General features: G+C 37.6%; 1 non-coding gene across 1 annotated transcript; it reads right to left on the bottom strand.

Annotated features, from left to right (window-relative positions):
- Positions 1–8,621: 8,621 nt before the first annotated feature.
- On the bottom strand, positions 8,622–8,728 carry LOC131254578 (small nucleolar RNA R71). The gene has a single exon (XR_009175697.1). It is a non-coding gene; the product is annotated as a small nucleolar RNA R71 (small nucleolar RNA).
- Positions 8,729–9,258: the final 530 nt, after the last annotated feature.

Consider the following 9,258-nt stretch of genomic DNA (forward strand, 5'->3'; position numbering starts at 1 on the left):
TACAATTAGTGAATTCCAACTTACTTATAAAAGTACTATCATTTCTTAATGTTAGCCATGCTCATCATCTCAAGATTGATTGAATAATCAAGTACTGATTCCAAACTCATCTCCTTTTCATTCTTTTTCCACTTTTTGATTTTATATCAATGGTAACTTTTATTTATTCATTCTTTTCAGTCTTTTCATCTTCGTTCCTTTCAGACTTTTTATTCTTTTCATTCTTTTTCAATCTTTTCATCATATATGACCTTTTTATCGATCTCTCTGTTTTTTAACTGGTTCTTTTCATCCTTTTAAGGTGGTAAAATTCTCCTGACTTAATTCTCAACATCTATGAATGATTCATATACTAACGATCAGAAATTTTAGCATTATTCATACAAAATAAATTGAATGTGTCTTGTGATTTAGATCAACATGATATTCAAACTTCCTCTCAGTCAATTAGATGAGAGAATTTAAGTGATAGTTTACTCAGTTGATTAAACTCCAACAATTCAAAATTCAATCTCTATCTTATCATTATACTCAAAGCATTCTAAATTACTCAAAATTTTATTTTCCAAATAGGTTTTTAATTTGAAAAATTAAAAATTTTCAAAAATTTTGCTCAAATACTAAGAAAATACTAATTAGTTTACCTAATCCACACCCACTAACCTAAAATCTACATTGTCCTCAATGTAAAAGATATAAGCATGCAATGCACATGAGACAATAAAAAGAAAGGAGAAGTGACGGAAAGGTAGTACCTGAAGAAGGAGAATTGAAGCTTTTCCAAAGTTCTCAACATGTAGATGGGTTAGTATGAAGACTAAACTTATTGAAAAATAAACTATCCTAATCCTAAATCCTATGAAAGTAATAAACCTAACTATACCTCCATCAGACTAGGAGGTTAATCTTGATCTACAGGATCAATGAGAGGTATGAACATATCCTCTGAATCAAACTTTTCAACAAATGGCTTTAGACGATATCCATTCGCTTTGAAAACATTGCCATTTGTCAAATTCTTTATCTCGACAGCCCCATGAGGACAAACAGTAGTAACAGTGAAAGGGTCGGTCTAATGAGATTGAAGCTTACCTAGAAAAAGATGTAACTGAGAATTGTATAGAAGGACTTTTTGACTGGTTACGAATGATTTCCGAAGGATGTTCCGGTCATGGAACACTTTCATCCTGTCCTTGTAAATTAATGAGTTCTCGTATGCATTGTTTCAGATTTCCTCGAGTTCATTTAATTGGAGTTTGCACAGCAAGCTTGCGTTGTCCAAGTTAAAATTCAGATTTTTGATAGCCCGGTAGGCTCTATGTTCCAACTCAATAGGCAAGTTGCAGGCTTTCCATAGAAAAGTCTAAAGGGGGACATTCCAATAGGGGTCTTAAAAGTTATACGGTAAGCCCATAAAGCATCAATTAAACAGATTAACTAATCTTTACGGTCAGGGTTAACCATTTTTTTCAGAATTTGTTTCATTTCCCTATTAGAAATCTCAGCTTGCCCTCTTGTTACAGGTGGTATGGAGTGCTCACTTTATGAGCGGTACTATATTTCTTCATTAAGTTTTCGAATAGCCTATCAAAGAAGCATGAACCGCCATCACTAATGATGGCCCGAGGCGTTCTGAACTGGGACATGATATTTTCTTTCAAGAATCGAATGACTGTTCAATGGTCATTATTCTGGCATGAGATCACTTCAACCCACTTAGTGACATAGTCTACTACTAACAAGATATAAATATTCCAAAAGGATTAGGGGAATGGCCCCATGAAATCGATGCCCCAGCAATCAAATGCTTCAATGATAAAGGAACTGGGTTTAATTGCACCATATTTCGACAGGACTATCCTCCCAATTTCTAACAATGCTCATAAGATTTACAAAACTCATGAGTAACTTTGAACATTATGGGCCAATAAAAGCTGCGCTGCAGAATTTTGGCTGTGGTTTTTTTAGCGAAAAAGTGACCACCATAGCCTGAGAGTGACAAAAGGAGATAACACCCTGATGTTTATTATCTGGCACATATCTCCTTAGAATTTGGTGTGGGTAATATTTAAACAAATAAGGATCATCCCAGAAAAACTTACGTACCTCGGTGAAGAATTTTCTCTTATTTTACGTAGTCCAATATGTTTGCGTGAATCTTGTGGTAAGATAATTTGATATGTCAGCAAACCAAGGTAATTAGGAGAGTTTAAAAAATTGTTTGTCAGGGAACATGTCATTTATTGGTGTTGTCTCAAAGGAAATAGGGAGATCAAGTTGAGAGAGATGGTCAGCCACTACGTTCTCTACTCCCTTTTTGTTTTGTATTTCTATGTCGAACTCTTGGAGTAAAAGGATCCGTCTTATCAAGCGGGGCTTAACATCATTCTTAGAAAGAAGGTACTTCAACATCGCATGATCAGTGTAAATAATGATTTTGGATCCGATCAAGTAGGACCTAAATTTGTCCAAAGCGAACATTACGGTTAAGAGTTCCTTCTCTGTAGTAGAGTAGTTCATTTATGCAGAATTTAGAGTTATACTTGTATAGTGAATCACATAGGTCTTCTTTTCTTTTCTCTGGCTTAACACCACCCCAATAGCATAGTCAGATGCATCACACATAATCTCGAAAGGGATGCTCCAATTAGATGGCTGTATGATAAGTGCGGTTATCAACATAGCCTTGAGCTTAGTAAAAGCTTCTTGGCATTACTCAGTCCACTCATATGGTACATCCTTTTGAAGTAAATTGTATAAAGGATGAGAGAGATGACTAAAGTCCTTTATGAATCGTCTTCAAAATCCGGCATGTCCTAAGAAGGATTGCACGTCACGTATGCTCTTGGGTGGAGGTAGGTTAGATATAAGATCAATTTTAGCCTTGTCTACCTCAATTCCCTTGGACAAAATTATATGTCTAAGCACTATTTCCTTGGGAACTATGAAATGACATTTCTCCCAATCCAAAACTAAATTTTTTTCTTCATATCACTTCAATACATTTCTAAGATTTTTCAGACACTCGCTGAAGGATTGACCAAAAATAAAGAAGTCATCAATGAAGACCTCTAAATATTGCCCCACCATGTCAGGAAATATGCTTAACATGCATCATTGAAAAATGGCAGGGGCATTACACAGTCTGAATGGCATCCTTTGGTAAGTAAAGGTACCAAAGGGGCATATGATATTGTCTTCTCTTGATCTTCAAGGGCTATCTCTATCTGATTATAGGACGAATATCCATCAAGGAAGCAATAGTAAGAGTGACTAGCTATGTGGGATTCTGGTCTTTTGCAACACTGCTCGTATGCACACGTGTCCCAACTCGCACCGTTGATGGATCATACACTACACCCTAGTACACTTAGAAAACTCATCAAAGTTATTTGTTCTGGATGATCTTGAGACCTCTATCGTGTGGACCGCGTCGTTGTTGCAGTCACAATGGTGAAAACCGTGCATTAATTTGATGCTCCGTTAGTCAGATATAACCCATCGAATGTAAGGCCCAAATTATGTATCCCGTAGCTCAAGCAACCTTTATCATGCTAGGCCCATTGGACTTGAGCCCACGTGGGACTAAAGCCCAATTTTAGAACATGGAAATTACTAACAAATAGGACAATTGTTACATGACAAAAATATGAGCTAGCACATATAAGACAAGCACTATAAGACAAAATTGGATTCTCTCCCAAAACCCATCATTAGCTCTCTCCCCATACCTTAGAAACTAATCATGGCTCATGTCCACCTTATCCTATACATGCATCCAATGCATGTCTTGATTTGTGCCATATCACTTCAAACAACCAATTACAACACTCCACTTCATCATCCATTATGCATCACCTACAACCCATAACCATTATCCATCCATTAGCTAATGCATGCCTACATCTCTTCCACCTTGGCCAATGCATGCTTAGCATCATCCACTACCCATACCATACATCACATTCTACCTCACTTTTAGCACCAATAAGATCCCATAAACTTGCCACATCATCTTGCTACCTCAAACCCAATTCCCTATATAAGAGTAGGAGCTCTCTTGCACTTATTCTTTTCCTATATTTAGAAAAATTCTGAGATTCTTAGAGAGAGTGAGAGAGGGTGGGGCCAAGGTGTGGCTCACCATTGATCAAGAGGGAGTGGACCACACATCATCATCCAACTATCCATCCATTGAGGTGAGTCTACACCCCCCTCTATCTTCCTCATCCTCCTCTTTCTTCCTCTTTTTATTTTCTTGATATGTATGGGCTCCACTAGTGTGGAGTTCTTGTGTGCATGTATTTATATCTATGGTGGTCAGCAAAGTAGCCCATGTCAGTATGGTCCACCATGATGAGCATCATATCCACACCCTTCATATGTAATCTTTTTTTTTTTGTTTCTGGATAGAAAGTTCTAAAAATCATATAAAATCAATCATTCTAAGATTGGAGTTGAAACTTGGGAATGATATGAACCACAATATGATCTAACTCTAGGCTAAATTTTGTATCATCCAATAGTCCAATCATCTGTAACATCAAGTTTACTTAGCTGCTGTCCAGCAGCACATGCAGGATTCCGATTTACCTAAAATGGACCAATTGTTAACTCTTTTAATGAATGAATTAAAAATATATGTTTCATTAGATTCATAGAAAATCGAATAAGCTTTCCAATGGTATATAATAAGCCTCAATCAGAGTTCAGAATGGCTAAGATCTTGGCCTTATACAATAGATATATTTTGAGATCTTGTTATGACCATTCTTGTTTGAGCCATATTCGTGATTCCAACGGTCAGAAGTATTTGATATTTGCTCTTAACTTACTTGAGATAGCTAATAATCATATGCATGGTCCCTATGGTCAGATTCTTTCATGATAAGAATTAGAAAATTCTGGACTGATAAATACCTCTGTAAGGGCAAATCTTGAATTTCTATGTGTGGTCCAGATGGATCCAAGACTCTGTATGGTTGGAAACCTATAAACGGCTAAAATGACTTGTTCCCAAACCAGCCATTGGATTAGATCTTCCAATAAAGAATCTAATCATAAAGATTTCATCTATCTATATTTCTTGTGTTACTTGATGAATATGTTGGATCTATGTTATACATAACAATTATCCTCTCATTGACCCACCTGGGTGTGGGATCACTAGTGATTTATGCATTTTATTAGTTCATCCAATCTGGAAACCCATGTATATTTTTGTGTATCTGTTAAGGCTCAAATATTGTATATTAAACCCCAGTTATTACCTGAATTATGAACATGATACTGTTTTAATGGGCTATTTTAATCGTGTTTGTGATGCAAGGAGAATTGATGAGCATGGATTGAAAAGGATGCTAAAGGTATGGATGTGATGCTCTGGCATCACCAAGGCATTGGATGGGGCTCCATGGGACCAAGATTGAGGATTTGCACACTAGAGATTAGAGAAATTCCAGCCACTCACTTCAAACAGGCTTGAAAAACGTCCAGAATGCAAGGTCACAATGTTCCCACCATCTGATCAACTTAAAACTTCATATATGGCCTGAAGACCCTAAATAAATCGTACACGTCAAATTTCAGTAGTTGGATCCCTATGGAAGTGGTCTAATGGTCAGATCAGCCCATGAATTACTAATCTGAGGCCCACCTAATATTCAGATATGCTTCAAACTTGGGCTCTATCCATTAAATGAGATGAGAAAAGGGACGAGCGGATCCGATTTCCCACAAACATCAAGGTAGACCCCACTTCACGTGACGGCACGGGACTAACCAAAGGGGTCAAAGTCGGTTTTGACCGACCTTATTTCTAAAACTAAAAATCGCCGTTTCTCTGTTCGCAACAGGGAGTTGCAGGTGATCTCAGTGGGCCACCATATGGACCCATTAGCTCAATCCGAGCCGTCCATTCGAATCATATGAAGGTCCTGATCAAGATATGGTAGTTCTTGGTCTGAAGAATGCCAAAGAGAGGTTACAAATGTGCTAGTTGACAGAATCCTCATCGCAAGATCAAGCAGGTGGGTCGCGTCAACGAAATTTTAAAACCGACCATATCTGACCGGATTTTCAAGGAGAAACTGATGGACGGTGTGGATTTTGCTGGAAATTCTGAGTATGGGCTTCACCTATCAACAGCGCACGAAACGCGCAGGCCTTGTTTACAGCGCGTCCGAGACCCGAACGCTGCGGGCCGTTTTGCATCCACAGAGAGGATCGGTCTGACGATCCGGAACATCTAAAATCGTCCCAAAGTCGGACTGACCAGAGCCATGCAGCCCGAATGGCTCAGATCCTACACTTGGAGCTGAAAATTCTCTTCAGACGTAATCTGTTGCGTTATTTTTCCTGCGATAGATGCGGCGGACGTTGCAACTGTGTAAGATTTCCACACCGACTCCAGCTGTGGAAAGGAAGCTTGCAGACTGACCTCTTTACTGCCCTTGGCAGCTATACAACAGAGGGAGAGAGAACGTGAGGAGGGGGGTGGCTGGGAAGGAGGCTGGACGTGACGTGAAGTAAAATTCCAGGATAGAGAGTTTTCTTCTTCTTAGTTTGTATTGTCTATTTTTATTTATTTTTATCTTTTTAATTTGAGGATAGCCTAATCATGGTAGGCTAAACCTCTTAGCTAGGGCTAAGAGGTGAAGCTTGTGGCGTGATGGGGTTGATCCTACGGAGTGGATGCATGTGATGAACTATATTTAATTCTAGTTAGATAAAAGAATGCTTTAGTTTTTAATGGTTTATTGTGACTTACATTACAGTAGATCTGCAATGGCTTGAGTATTTCCTTTTCCTTTCTTGTGATTATGAAGCTAGGATGCCCTGTTGTTCACCATCGCCCCTGGACATGGTGGGATGACGGAACTCTTCCTGACATTCATACATCACCCAGATTCGTTGTGAATTAGTTTAATTCTATTGTTTGCTTTGTCTCATGGGCATGGTTCTGTGATGGAATCTGTTCTAATTTACACCTGTCTGATCACTTGAAAACTATATTAAATGAAGTTCATAATTGATTTTCAGGTATATCTTCCAACTGGATGAAGATGGGACTCGAAGTCCAGTTGAGTTCATGAATTGGCCGTAAATCTCCCTGATCTCTACAAGTGGATCCTCTGAATCCCTAGTTTCCTACCTCTAAATTTCTTAAGTTTTACATTAATATTTCACCATTACTCCTCAAATTATAATCAATTTAAATTCCGTTGGAGTCTAGTTCTAATTCTACCTAGTTTCAGATAACGTATAGGTTTCAATCCCTTGGGATTCGACCTCGGTCTTACTGAGTTTATTACTACATCACAACCCTATACTTGGGGTGTGAACAGTGCTCAGCCTCACCATGGAGAAGAAATAGGGCTTATCGGAGATTAGAATTTGACTAACTTTAGTCTTAGATTTTTATTTGATCTCTAGAACTAACTTGTTTTCCTGTTTGTAGGATCCTGACATAAGTTTCTAAATTGGTAATTCCTTCCTAATTTCTCAATTTTTCTACTTTTAAAATTAGGGTTTAAGTTTTAGAAATTTTCTAATTCTAGTATTTTCCAATTTGTAGGAAATAGTTTATTTTTAGAAACTTTCCTCTTTTGTTTTTAGAAACTAGGTTAGTTATTTCCCTTTTTAGAAATTAACTTTCTATTTTTATTTTTTAGTAACTTTCTAATTCTAACTCTTTTAGAATTTAATTTTGTTTCATAATTTTCTACTTATAGAATTTTTGTTTAGAAACTAACTTTCCTATTTTGTAGGCCTTTAAGATAGAAATTTCTAATTCGGTAAGTTCTTTCTCTACTTTCAATTTTTCAGATATCTTTTAGTAACTTACTTTCTAGTTTAGGACTTTCCTAATTTATTTTAGAAATTTCCACTTTCTTTTAGGAATTTCTTCTTTTAGAAACTGACTTGTTTTGTTTTCTTTTGCAGGTGTTGTTACTTAGGGCTTTCAATTTGGTAACTTCTTTCCAACTCTCTCTTTCTTTCTAGATTTTCTTTTTCTTTCTTAGGATTAGGTTTCGAATTTGATTGAGGGTTGCGAGTGTTTCATGCCCAAGTGGGCCCGTGACAACACTCGACGTCTCTTAACTGAAGGAGGATTGGTTGAGGGGTTGACTATCCATCGCAGGACTAGACACCACTCGAAATCCCCTGAGTTAATTGAAGTGATGACTGAAAACTAACCTCTTCTACCCCAACCTAGGGTGGAGGACATTCAGGATGAGAATGAGGTGTATCAAGCACCCCCGCCACGTACTTTACGAGATTATTTACTACCAGCGGGGGTGAGTACGCCCTCATGCATGATTTTTCCTGAAAACACAAGACATATGGACATTAAGACAGGGGTTATCCAACTCCTTCCTAAGTTCCATGGGCTTGAATCTGAAGAACCATATCTACATTTGAAAGAGTTTGATGAGATCAGAGCCACTTTATATTTTCAAAATGTGTCTGAGGACACAGTCAGGCTGAGACTCTTTCCTTTTTCCTTAAAAGAGAAAGTTAAGACGTGGTTACATTAACTGCGTCCTAGATCCATTGGCACATGGAATGATACGCAAAGGGAATTTATAAAGAAATTCTTTCCACATCATAAAACGATTACCCTTAGAAAAGCAATCATGAACTACACCCAAAAGGAGGATGAAACATTTTACCAATGTTGGGAAAGGTTCAAGGATTTGGTCAGTTCATGCCCACAACACGGCTTTGAAACGTGGCGCATTACAAATTTTTTCTATGATGGATTGACATCTTCTATGCGCCAAATGGTCGAGACAATGTGTAATGGAGAATCATTAATAAAAATGTGGATGAGGTATGGGATTACCTCGATAGTCTTGCTAAAAAAATACAATCATGGGACTATTACCCAAAGTCAAACACCACGTCTAGCCAACTCAATTAAAGGAGAAAGGTGGATTTTATCTCTTAAAAGAAGAGGATAATCTCAAGTGTAAAGTGACTACGCTCATAAGGAAAGTTGAGGCCATGGAAGGAAAGAAGGATATGGTTAATGAAAGTGTTTGTGGCATCTGTGATTGTAACATTCATACAACTGAAAATTGTCCTACAATACCCGCTTTTCGAGAAGTGTTGAATGAACAATCCAATGCCGTAAATAATTATCAAAGACTTTTCAATGGACCAACCTCTAATACATACAATCCTGGTTGGAAAAATCATCCAAACTTTAGTTGGAGAAATGGACAAACTGCTACCCCTCAAAGTTTCTTCAAT

The sequence above is a fragment of the Magnolia sinica genome, chromosome 8 (genome assembly GCF_029962835.1).
Source record: "Magnolia sinica isolate HGM2019 chromosome 8, MsV1, whole genome shotgun sequence".
NCBI lineage: Eukaryota > Viridiplantae > Streptophyta > Magnoliopsida > Magnoliales > Magnoliaceae > Magnolia > Magnolia sinica.